Source organism: Schistocerca piceifrons, chromosome 8 (genome assembly GCF_021461385.2).
Source record: "Schistocerca piceifrons isolate TAMUIC-IGC-003096 chromosome 8, iqSchPice1.1, whole genome shotgun sequence".
In the NCBI taxonomy this organism is placed as follows: Eukaryota; Metazoa; Arthropoda; class Insecta; order Orthoptera; family Acrididae; genus Schistocerca; species Schistocerca piceifrons.
In genome coordinates, this window is record NC_060145.1 from 355,616,090 (window position 1) to 355,636,649 (window position 20,560).

The 20,560-nt window shown below is 43.2% G+C and overlaps 1 protein-coding gene across 1 annotated transcript in view; it reads left to right on the top strand.

The window, feature by feature from the left end:
- The window catches only part of LOC124712346 (extracellular serine/threonine protein kinase four-jointed), a 1,321,952-nt gene that overhangs the window by 317,949 nt on the left and 983,443 nt on the right, over window positions 1-20,560 (top strand). The window contains exon 3 of the mRNA XM_047242642.1: window positions 14,388-14,433. The gene's annotated coding sequence lies outside the window, so the exon portion shown is untranslated. The remainder of the gene's footprint in view (window positions 1-14,387; window positions 14,434-20,560) is intronic.

The following is a 20,560-nucleotide window of genomic DNA, read 5'->3' on the forward strand; positions in this document are numbered from 1 at the left end:
GACAGAACTGATGTCAATAATTATGTGCGTATTTCTTGCTCCCAGTCAGATAACAAAAGTCTGTGTCAACGATTCTTGGACCGAACACACCATCTTGAATCCGAAATTGTCGAAGACGAGGCATCTATCTGACCAAAATGATACATCCCAGAACAAATTTTAATTCTGAGGTTAATTCTTAGACGTAAAAAATATGTAATAAGAATGTAGTTTGTATCTTCCTAGGTTTTTAAGGAGGCTTATGTCTCAGTGAAGCGGAAGTCTCTATTATAACTCCTGGAGGAATTTGGTCTGGGCCCCAAAACTACTACAAGCACTAGAGTAATTCTAAGTGGCACAAAATCTAAAGCAAATTTCAGGGGAGAAATAGCGGAACATTTTGAAATTAAATCAGGAGTGAAACAACGAGACGGGGATATTCCTCACTACCTTGCGCTTGTGACTTAGAAAAAGTAATCGCACTATGACAAAACTAAAATTGGAACTTAAGATTTACGAATCAATCAAATTAGAAAGAAAAAATATTAGGGTAGACTGCTTAAGTTTTGCAGACTACCTCGCGATTTTCAGACAAGATATTCAAATTTGAAGTTATTGAAGAAACAACAGAAAAAATAGGTCCTCAAATCTCATTTTAAAAAACTACCTGTACACTTCCAAAAATTCTAGAAATTAAATGCGAAAAATCGGGTGTTTCTCATTTAAAATTTTCAGGAGAATCCATTCAAGAGCCTTCCCTAATAATTAGTGGTTATGAAACTCTCTAATACGAGATGGGAACGTCCTTCGGGCTTGTAAGAGACTTAAAAAAAATATACTGTGTCGAAATACATAAAACTGGAACATTACAACATTGTCATCAAACTAGAGAGCCTTCGTTAAGCTGAAACACTCTTCTGCAACAGAAACAGACACGTTGAAGAAACCAGGAAGATATAAAAATAATCAGTAAAGCATTGGGTCCACAATACACTAAAAAGGAACTTGTAGACTAAGAGGAAATTCAAAAAGCATATCAATATTTATTTGGCTGTGAAGAGACACAGTTCACAATTTTATGGACTTGTTAAGAGAATGGATCCAGCCAGTTTAACAAGTCAAGTTGCAAAGCTAAAATTGAGACAGTAAAACGAATTGCAGCAACAGAAGACATTAAGGAAAACAGGGATAACACGTCAGGAAATTCAATACAGAAAACTCTTTTGGTAGATAATGCTCAGCTGAACCTTAGGCCTGCTGAAAAACCCGAGAAGATAGGAACTACATTCTAGGTAAGAATTGAACAGAGACGCTGCCTGTGCCAAATACGACATGCTGTGTTAAAGTAGACTTGTGGCTGATTTCGCTAGGTAGAAAATAAATGTAGAAAAGGTAAATTCCAACTTAAATAATGTAATCTAAATAACGAAAGATCCAATGTTAAGATATTCCTAATCCACGTAAAATTTATTTGTATCCTTCAGAAGTAATAAAAGAAAAACCCACTAAAGAGGTCACAATTGTCGTAAAACATTTTCTGGGAATAAAATGAAGCTATATTCTCACAAGAAGCCTGGCGCTTTTAGCTTCTTATTGTTTTCTGCAAGCACAGGAGCAGAGCTTAAATTTCATTACGATACATATGCATGTTGATCCTTCGGCTGACTGCCCTGCGAAGTTACCCTTGTGTATGATGATCTCTTTGACCTTTGCGAGTTCGACTCGGCACTTTAGTTGAGCTTGCCTGATGCTCTGTGACTGTACCAGAAGATGCTGCCTAATGGTGATATACTTGCGGATGTATAATATACAAAGTACCACAGCATGAGCCTGAAGATGAAGCCCTCTGAGCTTTGAAATCGATCGCAAATGATCAAAATCAGTAAATGCAGGTGATTGGGGGGTAAAAATAGTAACAAATGATTAAGCATATTTTCTCTGGTTTATATTTTAAAATATCAGGAAGACCGGACGATGATTGAAATCTCCCTTCATTCCGAGTATAAGACTGAAAAGTAGTGGGGTGGGCTTAAGAGCGAAGTCTACAAGAGCAGAATCGACACAAAGGAGGGACTTCTCGCTCGTATTTTACATGCTTGTGCTCAGGTAAAGGATAGTAATACAGCTGTTGTCTACAAGAGCTGCAACATGCATATCTGTTGACGGTGGACCTTTTGGACATCTTTTCTGAGAAAATGTACACACATCAACAAAACGTTAGATCACAATGCTTCATTTACTATTACCTCCATTTGTCCTGTTCCCCATTGTTTCCATCAGTTTCCTCGGAAACTGTTAAGAAGAGGACATATGTTCATATAACGTTTTTTTTCCTAGTCACTAATGCTATCGCCCCTAAAAGCATGTAACGTTTCTCCTGATTTATCCTGTATAAGAACTAACATGTAGGCAAGGGATTAGTGTGGTATGCGTGCCATTCCGATGCGCTTGAGGTAGATGCGAAAACGTGAACTATGGCGAATTTGTTACCAAATGCGTCCAAAAAACACCAATGTGCTGTTACGCTTTCCTTGGCTGCCGAAGGACAAACGCCGATAGACATGTGTCGGAGAATGAGGAATCTGTACGTGGAAACATGTCTGTCGAAAATCACCTTTTCGGGGTGGTGCGCGACAAGGGGTGCCTGCTGGGTCATGCTAACACATGGCCGCCTATCGCAAAAGTCGTAATGCAAAAGTTACGCCAATTCAAGTGGGAGACACTTGAGCACCCATCTTATAGTCGTGATCTCTCGCCATGAAATTATCGTGAGTCGGGTCCCTTAAAACAGGCCTTGAAGAATCGACGATTCTGGAAAGACGAGGATGTGCAGCAGACAGTTGGGCCTCACGTACCGATTAATCGTTTCGGATCTATTTGCTTTGTCAACAAAAACTGCCTTTTCTTGCTCCGCTGTATTTTACTTCTCCCACATGCGTTTCGCCTTTTTACTATAAGGCATCTTCAGTGGGATCCAGAATGATACAGTTTTGCTCTGATATGTGTTATTTGCAGATTATAAAACAGTTCACGCCTCTTTCTTTATGTAAACAGGTGATTACTTACAGTTCTTCACGTTTTTGATTGCTCCTACATTTCCTCTCGTCTGATTACATGCTGGAGGTCACACTATAACTTCATTTACGAAGGATACACACGTTTTTCTGTTCTGAACTTTTTTCGTGTTGTTGCCTTTATTGTTGGGGCGCAGTTTTAGTCTCCTGTCACTAGTTGTAGATATTTGACCGAAAACTGTGACTTAAGGACGTAACTACTGCGAATTCGCTATATATCTCTTCCTGTGCAGTGCAGCAAGGAAAGGCGGTTTCTAGAATGAGATTTTCACTCTGCAGCGGATATGAAACTTCCTGCCAGATTAAAACTGCGTGCCGGACCGAGGCTCGAACTCGGGACCTTCACCTTTCGCGGACAAATGCTCTACCGACTGAGCTACCCAAGCACGACTCGCGACCCCTAAGAGTTTCAATTCTGACAGTACCACGTCTCCTACCTTCCAGACTTCACAGAAGAGAGAGATTCTGTGAAGCTTCGAAGGTAGGAGACAAGACACTGGCAGAACTGAAGCTGCTACAATGGGTCGCGAGTCGGGCTTGAGTAGCTCGGTCGGTAGTGCAATTGCCCGCGAAAGGTGAAGGTCCCGAGTTCGAGCCTCGGTCCGGCACGCAGTTTTAATGTGCCTGGAAGTTTCAAAGGTGGTTTTTATTTATAAAACAAATATTTTTGTGCTTCGTGAGGAGTATAGCCACGCAAACAATCTTGTTATCTCTAGTTAAGTTGCTTGTGGTGGTAACTGTTGTGACTTGGCAAGACAGCCAAGCCACTAGGAGATAGCCGAAAGGCACGCGTTTAAGCTCACGCAGGCTGGCGTGAGGTCTGGAACAGTTAAAGGAGTTGAGTCTAGTAAAAAAGGTACGTAGCTTCTGGAATACTTAACTTTAATCCATAATTGGTAAACATCGGTCTGACGGTACATGCATCACAAGGTAAATAGCAATTGATAATGGCGCCTTGCTAGGTCGTAGCAAATGACGTAGCTGAAGGCTATGCTAACTATCGTCTCGGCAAATGAGAGCGTAATTTGTCAGTGAACCATCGCTAGCAAAGTCGGCTGTACAAGTGGGGCGAGTGCTAGGAAGTCTCTCTAGACCTGCCGTGTGGCAGCGCTCGGTCTGCAATCACTGACAGTGGCGACACGCGGGTCCGACGTATACTAGCGGACCGCGGCCGATTTAAAGGCTACCACCTAGCAAGTGTGGTGTCTGGCGGTGACACCACAGTAACACTGTCTCGAAAGCTAGCTACACTGCATTTTATGGAAAAGTTGAGTGCGGCCGTGTGTTTGTACGTCAGTTGTTGTGAAAAGCCCGAACTGTTGAGTTGTAACAAAAATAGGGCAGTTTGCATTAAAATAGCGAACTGATATTGTGTAGTGTTACATAAAGGCAGGCTCCATCAAGGAATGTAAACAAATGTTTGAAGAGAAGTACCCTGGTAGAATCAGCAGTATACAAGATCTATACAAGGAATGGAGAGCTGTTAGATCCGTTCAGAATGTGGCGAGGAATAGGCGAATGACAGTGAGGACCCCTGAAGCTGTAGACAGAATTCGCATAGACATTACAAGAAGTCTCTGCAAGTCGGTGAAGAGGTTATCACAGGATGTTGGTAAATCTCGTATATCATGTCATCGTGTACTTACAAAAATAAAAGCAAAGTCCTGTCGTGTGAGGATAATAAAAAGAGAGTTCATTATCGTAAGTTGCTGTTGACATCAACTGCTAACGATTACTTGGAGCCGGCCGGTGTGGCCGAGAGGTTCTAGGCGCTACAGTCTGGAACCGCGCGACCGCTACGGCCGCAGGTTCGAATCCTGCCTCGGGCATGGATGTGTGTGATGTCCTTAGGTTAGTTAGGTTTAAGTAGTTCTAAGTTCTAGGGGCCTGATGACCTCAGATATTAAGTTCCATAGTACTCAGAGCCATTTGCCCATTTTTGATTACTTGGACCCCTTGCTGTACTTCATGTCAGATCAGGCCTGGTTTCATTTATCAGGTTATATAAATTCCCAGAATCGCAGTTACTGGTCGCAGGACAAGCCACATACTCTGCATGAAGAATCTCTTTTGGTGAGCGTTGTTCGGCATACGTATTAGTCGCTCCATATTATTCAAATGGTTCAAATGGCTCTGAGCACTATGGGACCTAACTGTTGCTGGTAACGTCATGACGCAAAGTCAGGGATGCCTGGATGCCCACAGCCACCATTTCCAGCATCTTTTGTGAACAGGTAACTACGTGTTTTTTAAAGAAACTATTATCTACACCTCTTCTCCAATGTGATAGAGTACGAGACTAACGTCTCAACCGGCACGCCACCTTGCACGGCCCATTACCGATTAAAAATAAATGGTTAAATGCCATATTTCTGTCACAAAGAACAGATTATTGTCCGCAAACAATAGGTGAAGCTAATTTAGACCCGGAGACGGCAGCATTTGGGAGCAGAAATCGGCTAAAATAAGTTTACGCGTTAAAGACTATTTGTTGTGGTCTCTCCTGGGTGGCCGCGTCGCTGGTTGAGCGAAACGAACGAGTTTGGAATTACGTCTGGCGCAACTTGTTTAACATGTTGCCGCCGCCGTCAGCGCGAAGAATTTGTTGCACTGGCCAAAACAAGCACACACACACACACACACACACACACACACACACAGGCCGTGTCACGGTCCACTAGCGCGAACTGCAGCCAGCGCGCGGACAAAGGCGGCGGCGGCAGCTGCAACCGCTGCACGACCGGCCGCATTAATTTATATCCGCAATTTGTTTGCGTTGCCCGGCTCGCAAACGCGCTCCGCTAAACGCGACGCGGGCAGCGCCGTAAAGCAGCGGCGGCGGCGGCCGCGGGGCAGTCCTAGAGAATTTAAACGCCCCGTAATCGCCGGGGCACATCGCACCGCAGCCCCGATCTATGAGGTCCGCCGCGCGCAGTGGGAAGCCCCCCCGCTGCATTCCACGGGCCGCCTAGAAGTTTTGACGCCGCGATAAATTGATTGTGGGTAGGCAGAAACGCTTTCATTTTTTATTTCCCGGGTGGGGGAACAGGTTCCATAATAATAGCACCGAGTGCGAGATAGAGAGGGAGACACACACGAGGGAAGGGGAGAGGGGGCAGGGGCGGAGAGGCAGGAGTGGGGAAGCAGTCCTTAGGTACCCAAGTACCAGTGTTTAGATCGATATCGCGGGCATCGGCGCTCCCGGCGGTTGGGGCCGCAGCCCCGCCCTCCATCCGGCAGGACAGGTTTCGGCTCGTCCCGGGAGCGTCCGGGACACAGCTGTCCTAGGCTCTTACCTTCAGCCGCCGCCGCCGCATCCACCGGCCACGGCGCTCGTCGCCAGCCCACAGCACGTTTTACACGAGCGACTTTCTGCCCAAAATCGACTACTCACCTTTCGTGCCCGCGTGTAAATCAGCAACCGACCACGACCCGAGTGTGTCTCTGACGTCAACGGTCTCTAGATTGTGCCGAGTGTGGAGTTCTAAATCCCCGAGTATGCTGCACACTGCGCAACCACAGAAACAAGGGACAATGGCGATGCCTGCTAACATACGACGCTATAACCTATTCTGGTCGTGCTCACTCCTATTATAGAAATGGATTTTGTGGTTTCGTGTGTTCTTAATCGTTATTTTGTTGTTTGTTTTGTTTTCGTGGCAAAAAAAGGTTGAAATGGCTCTGAGCACTATGGGACTTAACTTCTGAAGTTATCAATCCCCTATAACTTAGAACTACGTAAACCTAACTAGACAAAGACATCACACACATACATGCCCGAGGCAGGATTCGAACCTGGGAGCGTAGCGGTTGCGCGGTTCCAGACTGTAGCGCCTAGAACCGCTCGGCCACCAGGACCGGCTTTTCGTGGCACATGGAAAAGTTACGAAAGGTACTCGTATTCTTCCCTTCTAGCTTTCTTTTACAAGAGAGACGAAATATCTGAAAACAAAGAGTATTTACGTTTTACAGGGAAAGAAACCTACGCTAATCATAAATAAGAAAGTGAACAGCTAAACGTGCCTTAATCAAAATTATTTCAACTGCGAGAAAGAAAGAGTTGTTGGACGAGAAAAATAATTTTCGCTATTTGGGACCGACCAGGAAAACAAGATACAATATATGAAGAAGAAAGGCACTGCGTTATACATATTGTCTGATGTGTTTGCATATACATATTTTCTCGAGGAAATAAATTTATGTGTTCTGAAATGTTTGGCTGTCACTTTTCATCTTCTGTTAGTTCTCAGGAGTGTGAAGAATTTACTGTACGAACTTTTGACAGGAACTTCCACTATGAATTCTGCTCTATTGTCACTACTTCTTCCTACATTTTGTCGCTATATTTCGATTTTTCCGTAAAATGATAATCCGTCACTTTCACCATTCAGATGCTAAAGTGCACAGCAAACAGCTCTCAGAACACCAGCAATTTTTGTGCTGACGTATAAACGAGAATGGTTACTCAAAACAGACGAGACTCAGTACGGAAGTAAAACGCCAGAGGCGCTGCAGTAGACGTACTGGTCCCGAGTAGTCAATTGAGACAACAAAGTCGATCGTACAAAAGGTCCTTAAAATTGCTTTGGTCTCTCTTCATCGTCGACATTTCGGACTTTTCTATCCCACACTTAACATCTACACTATCTGATCAAAAATACCCGTACACCCTTATGCAACGCGGAACTGATCAATATATCTCACGGGAGGGCGACTAAGATTTGATCTTGGTTTTAAGCGAGATGATCATCTGACCACAATTTTAAGGGAAGTTTAAGAGAGATTTAATATCAATGATTCTTAATTGTACAACTACACCGCAATTTCTTCGAATGTGTGATACATCACATGCATTTTTTGTTGCATTAGGCAATATGTGATTTGAGTATTCCGTTTGACCAATTGCTTGTTGTCTTCCTGAAGCAGTTTAAACATAGAATTATGCTTCCCGTAATTTACATGTGCATTATGTGCACAGTATGCAGTGAGAGTCTCTATATCTAAATTAAGAAAATTCGGGGAAGACTTGATCAGACAGAAAACACCAGCAGCTCTCTCATCAGCCTGTACAATGAAGCCCTCAAGCCTGTTCCTTAGTATCTCTTCAGGATCAAAGTAACTTAGAACTAGAGGCAATATCTTTCTGTTTTTGCTGTTGGACGTATCGATTGCAATAGTGAGAATGTTGCCTGATTTAACTGGATCTTTCAAGGCATCAATGAAGTTCAGAACAGTTTTGGAGACAAAACATTTTCCAGTTTCTTCCGCCTTAGTTCGACCACATGCCGTCATCTTAGCCTAATTAGAATTAGGGAATACATTCTTCGATAATCTGTTTCTACATTCCGTACTTCTATAGCTGATATTAGGGCGTTAAAAAAGTTTAACAAAGTCGTCTCTAATTTTTTTTGTACTTTGCAGGAGGAGAACGAATTTTTTTTGTGAACATACGAGTACTTGGAAAATTTAGCTATACATTGAGCCTACTCAATGTACCCTCCATCAGCTGTGACGCATCTGGCCCGACGTTCTTTCCACGATGTAAATGAACTTTGGTAGAATTCTGGGGATTGACTTCTACACCATCCCTTTGACATAGGTGATAAGTTCTTTCTCACTATCAAATGTTTTACCGCACAGATAGACCTTCAGACGACCAAAGAGGTAAAAATCAGACGGAGCCAAGTCCGGACTGTAGGGAGGATGAGGAACAATTTTCCAACCCATTTTCCTGATTTTCTCCTACGTCATAAGGGATGTATGCGATTTGGCAATGTCGCGGTGTAGTCTGATGAGCTCACACTGAAGCTGTGGACTGTGGGCCCTGATGGCACGTCCCAGCTTGTCCAATGACAAACAGTAACGGTCCTGATTAATTGTGGAGCCAGGTTCTAAAAAGTCAATGAAAATGACACCACACTGATCCCAGAAGAAGGAGGCCATCACCTTTCGGCCTGCTGTTCGGGAAAGTCTTGGTTTCTTCTTCCGAGGGGAACCTGGATGACGCCACTCCATGGACTGGGTTTTGCTCTCAGGTTCGAAACATTGTTTCCATCTTCAGTAAAGGTCTTCATGAGACCCTCGCACACATTCTCCCTCATCGTTTTTATTCCTCTTGTCAATAATCTAGGAACCCAACGTGCACAGATTTTTCTGTGCCCTAGTGACTGTACCAGTGATACCAAAAAACCCAATGACAAACGAGTCATTGCAGCAAGTTGTCGTGTCGTCAGGCATCTGTCATTTTGAATGATTTGATCAATGGTCTCCTTATTCACATCATTCACTGCCGTCGATGGTCTACCGCATCGTGAGTTGTCCATTAGAGAGAAATCATCTTCTTTAAACCTCTGCAACCACCGCTGGATACTGCTACGATCCACTCTGTCCTCCCCATAAACAGGGAACAACTTCCTGCGAATCGATGTGGCAGAGTCATCGCCGGTCTTGAAGAGGAACTCCACCGCCGACCGTCGTCGCAACCTGACCTCTGCTTCACTGTCCATTATGGCTCACTTGTGAATAAAAGAAAATACTTTTATATACCAACTTATAGCTAAATGTTACAAGTACGTTCACAAAAGATTTTATTCTCCTCCTGCAAAAAATAAAAAAAATTGAGACAACTGTGCAAAACTTTTTGAACACCCTTTACGAGAAACTGTTGCTAGCCCACCTGCGACGGTCAAGGCCGCTATGAGCGATGCTGAAGTAATGCTTACGTAAGATACAGTAAACTTGTGTGAGTCAGTTGAGAAGTAAGTAATGTAATTCGTGTGTTTAAACATGAATGTGCGTATAATCTGCTTTCGCAAGTTCTTGTTACTTTTGTGCCTTATTTATATCATAACTGCTGATCGGTACGAGGCGAGCACATCCGTTCGTTGCCAGTACTGACCGAGAAACAAGTAAAATTTCCCTCTCTCCTGACCCCTCTACAAGAATAGGCTATGTCATTCTTTCTCTGTTCGTCGAACCGTCGAATTGCCTTGAGCCAAACCAACTTCTTTCCGTTGATGTGCAAACAGAAAAAAGACTGTATGTCGGCAATAGTGTCTACTATTAAAGGAAAATATTTCGTTATTTGTCGGTCAGGGATTTTGATCAATCGATAGTACTTTGTGGGATTCATACTGATAACGGGGAGAAAGAGGGGATCCAAAAGGCATACGGGAGGATTTTTTTTTTTTTAAATTTCTGAGGGACCAAACTGCTGAGGTCATAGACTTATATACGAGGGTTATTCCAAAAGTAAGGTCCGATCGGTCGCGAAATGGAAACGACTATGAAAATCCGATAAAGCTTTGCACAGATGTGTTGGGTAGTGTCTCTAGTATAACCCCAGTTAGCATCACGTCGCTCTTCTCATTTCTGAGCTCGCAGTGAGTGCGTAAAGATGTCTAGAAAATAGTGTCTGCCGCCAAGTACGAGGGCCTGGTGAGAAATTTCGCCTGAAGCTATGCAGCCAACATTACATAACTGTCGTGCTGTTTCGTCTTCACGACAATTCTCAGCCGCATTCTGCAGGGGCAATGAAGATGCTCCTGCATCGTTTTCAAATGGAAATGTTAGATTACCCACAATACAGTCCGCAATTGTCTCCCCCTGAGTTTCATCTCTGGTCACATGAACCGCTGTCTTTGAAGACAACATTTTGACACAGACAACGAGGTGTAGGCCAGCGTGGAGAATTGGCGGAAAGCACTGGCGGCTGCCTTCTATGATGAGGCTATTGAAAAGTTGGTACAACGCTATGACAAAAGTCTAAGTCAGAACGGCGACTACGTAGAGAAGTAGCTGAAAGGTGTAGCTAATTGTTACAAGTAAAACATTTCTGATGTTCACTGTGGTTTCAATTTGGCAATCAATTGGACCTTACTTTTGGAATAACCCTCGTACTACTTAAACTAACTTATGCTAAGAACAACATACACACACCTATGCCTGAGGGAGGACTCGAACCTCCGACGGGAGTGGCCTCGCTGTCAGTGACATGACGCCTCTAACCGCTCGGCCACTCCTCGCTGCTAGCCGGGAGGATTAAATAAAAAATGTTTTAATACTGGAGATCCCGAGAATTACTGGAGATTTGATCGCCCTACACGTGTGGCAGACTCACCTGTATAAAAGGAGGCGGGGAGTATTGTGTCGTCGGCAGAGAGGAACTAACAGCAGAAAGGGTCGGCCTGGAGAGCTCAGTGACTTCGAACGTGGACCAGCCATTGGATGTCGCTCGAGTAACAAATCCATCAATGAGCTGCCCAAGAGACTTATTTTGTGTTGTGATTGTGAACTGGAAGTATGGAGGTACAACCACAGCCGAGTAAACAACAGACGGACCACATGTAACGACCGACAGGGACACTCCAGCACTGCGGAAGATGGTTGTGAAAAACGTATCAGCAGAAAAAAAGGCTAGTGTCTTCCAGTGACTGCGCTTAGAGAACTAAAAAAAAAAATCGCGTATGTAAGCCCACACATTTCTGAACCCAGTGCTATGCGACGCTTGAGATAGTGTAAAGAGCAAGGCCACTGAACAGTGAATGACTGAAAACGAGTGATTTTGGACAATGAATCACGATATACCCAACCCGATGGAAGGGATTTGGTTTGGCGAATGCATGAAGAACGTCACCTGCCGTCATATGTAGGGCCAAAAGAGAAGAGCGGAGGAGGTGATGTTACGGTATAGAAATATTTTTCGTGTTTGTGGTGTGGTCCCCTAATTGCACCTAAAAATGCGGAAGCATAAGAACCCATTTTACAGCATAGCGTACTAAGTACCGTAGAGGAATTCTTCGGATACCAGTACGACAGAGCATCCTGTCATACAGCAGCATCTGTAAGGCAGTAGTTTGTGGATAGCAACAATCCTGAAATGGAGTGAGCTGCCCAGAGTTCGGATCTGAACCCAATGGAAACAACTTTGGGATAACATCCCACCGTCCAACATCACTACCGTGTATGGTGGAAGAATGGTTCGCCATTCCTCCACAGGCATTCAGACTCCTTATCTAAAGTGTTTCCAGCAGTGTTCAAACCGCCATAAAGGCAAAGGGTGAATACATTCTGTATTGGGGACGTCCATCAATAGGTGTCGGGATACTTCTGATCAGATGTCGTATTCTCCGCAAGCCACGTCAAGGTCGATTGGCACTAGGGTTACACGATGGTGCATATCATCGATGCTGATTCCATCACTGATCTCTAAGCATCGTGAGCGGATAATAACAAGTCCAAAACATCTTGGTTTTCGATGAATTTGTAGAATGACGTAAAAAGCAATATACAAACACATCTAAGATAATATTTTTAATGAGTATATATCAATAATTAACATCACATTTAGCAATAATTAACATCACATAGCTTACAAAATTTCGTCTACGGACTCTAACGCTTTTTATTACTTGTTGGTAGTTCCAGTAATGACTCAAATAGAAGCTCATTCTTACTGCTCACTCCAAATTTAACGTAACACACAATTCCCCTCCGTTTTTTAACTTCGTTCGTAACAAAGTGAGAGTAAAGTAACAATACATCACTGACAAGTCTCCTCAGTTAATACGAGGTTCCTAAATTCCCGTATCTTTAATGTTAGCAAAGACTCAGTGAAAATGAAAGGGTGTTCAAAGTGTTCGTTATTCCCGATAGTTATCTTGCAAAGAAACAAGCGAAAAGAGTAAAATTTTCCGAGAACTGACCGAGCAGTGCCATCTCAAAAACCGTGTTTGTGGATATGTGGGTTTCTTTTGTATATGACATTGGTGCGGACTAACACTCCTGAGGGTATCGGACTCGTTGACATTTCTTCGGAGCCCTATGGTACTTCGGTCTGCGTTTTATGTCCTCTCGACTTCGGTGATCATCAAGTACTTTGCTGCCCAAACAGCAAAACTCATCTACTATATTTAGTGTCTCATTTTCTAATTGAATTCCCCAAGCATCGCCTTATTTGATTCCACTACATTACAGTACCCTTGTTTTACTTTGTTGTTATTAATCTTACAACCTCTTTTCATGACACTATACGTTTCGTTCAACTGATCAGCTAAGTCGTTAAAGTCTCCTCGAAAAACCTCACAGCTTTAATTCCTTCTCCTTCACCCGTAATTTCCTTTTCAAGTTTCTCCTTGACTTCCTTTACGGCTTTTTTCAGTGCACAGCTTTCGGTGATATGAGACAACCCCATCTCACTTTGTTTTAAACTAGCGTTTCCCTTTCATGCCTTTTGATTTTTATAGCTTGAGTTTGGTTGCTGCACAAATAGTAGATAACCTTTCACTCCCTTTTATTTTACCCCTGAATTTAAAAAGGTGTTTTGCAGCCGTGTGACTTTTTAATTTCTCTAATTTAACTGTCATTGTCATTTCACGAGACGTATGTTGGAGGAAGTAACATATTGCCCGTTTCTTTTTGGAACGTATAATTTCGGAATTCCCACAATAAACTTCTCCTTGATGGACAACAGCTTTTCATTCCTGTCATTTCGTTTTCCCTACGCATTATTACATCCAGGGATTTGTATGAGTTGATTGATTCCAGCTGTGACTCATTGATTTATAGTCATATTATTATACTTGTATGTTTTCACGTTTCGTTTCGTGAAGTGTACGTTTTTGCGTTTCTGAACGTATCAACCAGTCTATCACTCTTTGCACCACGCTGAAATCTAATCAAGACCTGACTGCATATGCATGTGGTTGTTTTGATAGCGCTTCATTATAGATAACAGCATCATTCGCAAGGACTCAGTAGTTCATTAATACACAACATTAACAGGAAATTTTCCAAACACTATTCTGGAGGATGCCTGAACTTCTTTTATATGTGTCGATAATTGTGCTCCCAACCAAAAATTGTGAATCCAATCACAAATCATTGTAGTGAATCAGCGATCATTATGAACATTTGAGAGTACTAATACCGCGTACATAATTTTACTTTTAATTATTACATAATTTTTATGATATTTTTCGACTGTTGCCAGCATCAGCTCCTCCAATTAAGAAAAGAGGAACTTTGTTTGCATTAACTAGAGATGTAGAATTAAAAATTCATTGAAGCAGAAATGTGATGTTCATCACATAACTGCACGAAAAATTTGAAAATTGTATAACACCAGCAAGAAACTCTCAAAACAAAACAGTGTTTTTTTGGGTAAATCAGACTTGCAATTGTCGAATGTAGAGCGTATCAAAATTCAGAATATTGTTGGCAAAATCACATGTTTTAATAATAGTAATCGACATTCTGACATTTTTACGTTATTTATAGCAAGATATTTTGTATCAGATCTATTTTATTTTAGTTTTCGGTGTTATTCTGTTACAGGAATTGCAGCTTGGGATTTGCGCATCTTTCTGCCAGCAACTGTGAGGTGAGTTATGAATTCTTCTCTTGCTTTTCAGTTACAATGTGCACAGTGCTTGTGTCACACAGTTCTTGTTTTAATATTCTTTCAAGGTGCCCGCTAGAAATCTCATTCACAAAGTATGCAGCTCAATATCCGCTGTATATTTCCGGAAAAAATTCAAGATATGGTACTATTTAAATTGCTAATAATATAGCGTCTGGAGACAGTAACAGATTTCTGCTTCCTCGTACCACGACTGCTTTTCTGTACCTTGTTCCGAGTTCAGGTGCAGTATAAAGCAGCAGCAGCAACCAAGGAATGCATGTTGATCAGTACTCTAGGCTGTCATTTGCGACGGCAGGTTTTTTAAATTATGCTACAGTGCAATGTCTAGTTATGCTACAGCTCTACTAATAACCATTTGTGTGTGTGTGTGTGTGTGTGTGTGTGAGTGTGTGTGTGTATGTGTGCGCGCGCGCGCGTGTGTGTGTGTTTCTGTGTGTGTGCGACTGGCGGTCAACGGCTCGAAGAAACCATTCCGAGGTATTCACTGTCAGTCGCATTCGGTGATGGTACTAACAAATCTCTCCGCTATCCCATCATCTTTTTATATTCTTCTTAAAAAACAACAAAATTTTATTTATATTTCAACCTTAAATTATTGTTATTTTGAAAAGTATCATTCTTTGTAAATTCTATACATAAAAAAAAGATGAAAAACGAAAATTGTAAGATGTACGACCTGTTTTAAACATCAGGTAACAGGTCTATAATTTGGCAATAAGTAAAAAAAAAAAAAATGCTACAGCTTTCTTCTTCTTCACCTTTGGTAAATTTGTCTTATGACAGGTAATGGCTGGATGTTGTCCATTTTCCTCTATTCTGCGCTTCTTCCGATCTGTTGCACTTTCGTGCTATCTTTCATGTCATTCCCAATATTTACGTCTGCAATTTTTGAAGCAGAGAGTCAGTGTGATCTTGTGCTTTTTATGCTACGTGTTATAGTGTCATGCAAACGTACAATTAATAAAAAATTAAAATCGCTGCCTTTAGCGTAGGGGAAGAACGTTCTTTTTTTGTACACGTAGGGGACGCTGTTTATAGATTGCACAGCGTGAAGATGTTCATTATTTTTGGACCTCGCCCCCAACCTCAGATGGTTTAGTCACTGTGATTTGCAAGATGGAGTGAAAATGTTAACAGTATGCTTTCGGGTGTCCAGACGACCTGTTTCCATTTCATACTTCCAGATCGTTCAAGTCGTCTTTCTCAGGTGCTGGCGAATTGTGCTGTTATGTGAAATCCCTGCCTGGACTCCAAACAGACTCTGATATTAAAAAAATACTGTTTATTGAGCAACTGAGTTATTTGTCTTTCAGCAGAAGTCTAGAAAGACAGGCTAAGAAGTTTTAATTTTTCTTCATGAAAATGAATCATCTCTTTTCTAGGTAACTAACTGTCTTGTAATTTATTGGGTTGGTGCATTGGTTCGTGAAGTTTTTTACATAAGTTTAATAAACACAACACACACACTCACAAGAGACTTAAGTCATCAATAGTGTGTTCTCCTTCACTGTTTACAACAGCCTGACAACTATAGGGAAACTTTTAGTTTCCGCCTCTGTAGAAATCACGTGATTTTGATTCGAAGAACCCGTCGAGCCACGTTGGGAGCACATTTTCATACGGAAGGGAAGTTCCTTGAAGGTTGTTCGATAGAGTGCTGAAAACGTGAAAATCTAAGGATGCAAGCTCAGGTGAATAAAGTGGGTGCGGAATGACCTCCCAACACAGCTCCTGTACAGTGTTTTTTGTCAGTGTGGCAGAATGTGGGCGGGCTTTGTCGTGGAGTAGCATCGCTTCGCGCAGTCTTTCTGGTCGTTGTTCTTAGAGTGCATCTGCAAGATGTCTCAGCTGTTGACAACAAATGTCATCAGTGATGGTTATACCTCGGGGAAGCAATTCGTAGGACACCAGACAGTCGCTGTTCCACCAGATGCCCAACATTATCTTTTGTGGACGCGCCCAGGTCTTTTTGGCGGGAGTTGCTGCTTTGGGCTCAAGCATTCCTTTCTTTTCCTTGTTTTACCTTAAAGACATCATTTCTCATCACCAGTAATGACTCAGAATAGGAATGGTCGGTGTTGTTCACTATCCAATTGATGAGAAGCAGAGCCGCCCGTACATATCGTCACCCGCTGATTTTTGTCATCTTGGATTGGAGGATGCAGCCGGCCGTTGTGGCCTATCGGTTCTAGGCACTTCAGTGCGAAACCGCGTTGCTGCTATGGTTGCAGGTTCGAAACCTGCCTCGGGCGTGGATGTGTGTGATGTCCTTAGGTTAGTTAGGTTTAAGTAGTTCTAAGTCTAAGGGAATGATGACCTAAGATGTTAAGTCCCATAGTGCTGAGAGCCATTTGAACCATTTGGAGGATGCGATACCGGTACACCCGATTTTTGAACCGTCCCCACTGCATACAAATGTCGCACGACGATGGAGTGATCGTAATTCATCACATTTGCCAGTACTCGAGTACACTTACATGGATCATTGTGAATTAATCCGGGTAAACGATCATCATTAAACCCCGAAGGTTTTCCTGGACGTAGAGGATCACAAAATCCTCCATAAAACGAGGAAACCATTTTCTTGCTGTGCTGTGTCCAACAGCATTACCCCCAACACGGCCAAATATTTCTGGCTGCCTCTGCTGCTGTTACCTTCTACTGAACTGAAACGGAAGAATATGCCGGAAGTGTTCCGATTGGACTCCATTTTCTAGCGCCCACAACTCCACTCACTATTTCCAAATGACAAAATGATATGTAAGCAACATTGAACTAAAAATGACAATAGATAAATAAACCTGTAGCTACCGAAAAAACCAACATGGGACGGTACGAACTTTTGCAGCAACCTAATGTCTTAAGATTTCTCACTTTCTTACAGTTCGCGTAGATATGACACATCAATATTTATGAGGAAGTGAGGATTCTGGAGCAGTGAAATGAACTGACGTACTTCTTTGTTACGTTTGTTTGTGACGCTAAGTCACTGGTGTGACGCTAAGTCACTGGGATCTGTTAGCAAAACATTCCTAGAGAGAAATACACGTTTTCTGATATTCTCGGAAAAAAAGCAACAGTAGTCTTTATCCAGTGCTGCTCCACAAGATCACCGTACATCATATGGGAATGGCACTGTGAGAAGCAATTAAACTCCTCACAATGGGAGCCAACTCATTTGGCAAACTCTACGTGCCGAGCGCCGGAGTTGCGGGCGGAATGTGAGTAAAACCCATTTCGCTCCTTTTGCCGGCCGTCCGTTTTCCCTCGCGATATCGCGTCTGTCCTTTTGCATTTTGGACGCGCAGTTTTCTGCTCGCTCCTCTGCTCGCCGGCTGCGGCCGAAACCTCCACGCGGCTGCAGTGTTCGCCAGCGAGCGCGCGCGGTACGAATGACGTTCCGTTGACAAATTTCTTTTTGGAACAAATATGGTGTGCGCTGGTTCTCTCTTTGCCGTCGCCGTCGCCGTCGTGGTCCGCAGCCGTCGGGTAAAAACTGAGCCTGCGCTGCGACCAGACCTTGGCCGGTCCGGACTCCCGAAATGTCACAATGGTAGCGGCGCGGCGCGGACGGGCTGCGCGCCCAGCGGTAAAAAGCGGGCTCGCCCGCCGACTGCGGAATGCCAACCCGGAGCTATGCCGGCGGCGGCGTCGTGCGGTATCCAGCCGCTTCTTGCGCGCCTGCGAGCCCACTGCTGCGCCGCGGCCGTTGGCAGGTTTCGCGAACGCGACCTCATCGACGGCGCGTCTTCGCGCAAATTGCCGCTTGTCTTTGTGACGCAGGCCCATCCGGCCTTTGCCGAAAGCTCCGACTGCCATTCCTTGGAACCGGGAGCTACAGTTTAGCGACTGGATAGACCAGGAGCTCTGAAACTAACCCCCTTTATGTCCACTTCCGTAGCTGAGTGGTCAGCGCGTCTGACTCTCGTATGGAGGACACGGGTACAGTTCCCGGTACTATCTCGGGTTTTTGCTTGGTTGAAGGACTGGAACGGCGTGCACTCAGCCTCGTGATGCCAACTGAGGAGCTTCTTCTCTTTAGCGTTTCGATGACAACCATTTAAATTAAGTGTAGTACCACAGCGGGTTCTACTGCTGTTGGGATTGCTGGTAGCAGATGCTCTCGGGTCAAGATGCCTGAGGAGATAATGTAAACTGGGCTCTGAACGGTTTATCGTCTATTCAACACCACTCACACAAGATTCGTCTTGGTTGTTGCAGAGTCCCCAATTTTAACATGGCAAATTAAGCTTATCAGTTACGATTGGTTCAGAACCCGTGACTGCCTACTCAATATAAAGACAGAAAACTGCAACCACTCACTTTTTTAAAGCAGTTATTTATGCCACAAACCGGTTTTCGAGCAATTTCAGATGGTGCACAGGAGGTTCATACCTATTTCAGAGCGTAATGTTGGGTGCAAGCTTTGTTGTTGTGTTGTGTTGTTGTGGTCTTCAGTCCTGAGACTGGTCTGATGCAGCTCTCCATGCTACTCTATCCTGTGCAAGCTTCTTCATCTCCCAGTACCTACTGCAACCTACATCCTTCTGAATCTGCTTAGTGTATTCATCTCTTGGTCTCCCCCTACGATTTTTACCCTCCATGCTTCCCTCCAATACTAAATTGGTGATCCCTTGATGCCTCAGAACATGTCCTACCAGCCGATCCCTTCTTCTGGTCAAGTTGTGCCACAAACTTCTCTTCTCCCCAATCCTATTCAATACTTCCTCATTAGTTATGTGATCTACCCATCTAATCTTCAGCATTCTTCTGTAGCACCACATTTCGAAAGCTTCTATCCTCTTCTTGTCCAAACTATTTATCATCCATGTTTCACTTCCATACATGGCTACACTCCATACAAATACTTTCAGAAATGACTTCCTGACACTTAAATCTATACTCGATGTTAACAAATTTCTCTTCTTCAGAAACGCTTACCTTGGCATTGCCAGTCTACATTTTATATCCTCTCTACTTCGACCATCATCAGTTATTTTGCTCCCCAAATAGCAAAACCCCTTTACTGCTTTAAGTGTCTCATTTCCTAATCTAATATCCTCAACATCACCCGACTTAATTCGACTACATTCCATTATCCTCGTTTTGCTTTTGTTGATGTTCATCTTATATCCTCCCTTCAAGACACCATCCATTCCGTTCAACTGCTCTTCCAAGTCCTTTGCTGTCTCTGACAGAATTAAATGTCATCGGCGAACCTCAAAGTTTTTATTTCTTCTCCATGGATTTTAATACCTACTCCGAATTTTTCTTTTTTTCCTTTACTGCTTGCTCAATATACAGATTGAATAACATCGGGGAGAGGCTACAACCCTGTCTTACTCCCTTCCGAACCACTGCTTCCCTTTCATGTCCCTCGACTCTTGCAACTGCCATCTGGTTTCTGTACAAATTGTAAATAGCCTTTCGCTCCCTGTATTCTACCCCTGCCACCTTCAGAATTTGAAAAAGAGTATTCCAGTCGACATTGTCAAAAGCTTTCTCTAAGTCTACAAATGCTAGAAACGTAGGTTTGCCTTTCCTTAATCTTTCTTCTAAGATAATTCGTAAGGTCAGTATTGCCTCACGTGTTCCAGTAGTTCTACGGAATCCAAACTGATTTTCCCCGAGGTCGGCTTCTACTAGTTTTTCCATTCGTCTGTAAAGAATACGTGTTAGTATTTTGCAGCTGTGGCTTATTAAACTGATTGTTCGGTAATTTTCACATCTGTCAACACCTGCTTTCTTTGGGATTGGAATTATTATATTCTTCTTGAAGTCTGAGGGTTTTTCGCCTGTTTCATGCATTTTGCTCACCAGATGGTAGAGTTTTGTCAGGACAGGCTCCCCCAAGGCCATTAGTAGTTCCAATGGAATGTTGTCTACTCCGGGGGCCTTGTTTCGGCTCAGGTCTTTCAGTGCTCTGTCAAACTCTTCACGCAGTATCGTATCTCCCATTTCATCTTCATCTACATCCTCTTCCATTTCCATAATATTGTCCTCAAGTACATCGCCCTTGTATAGACCCTCTATATACTCCTTCCACCTTTCTGCTCTCTCTTCTTTGCTTAGAACTGGGTTTCCA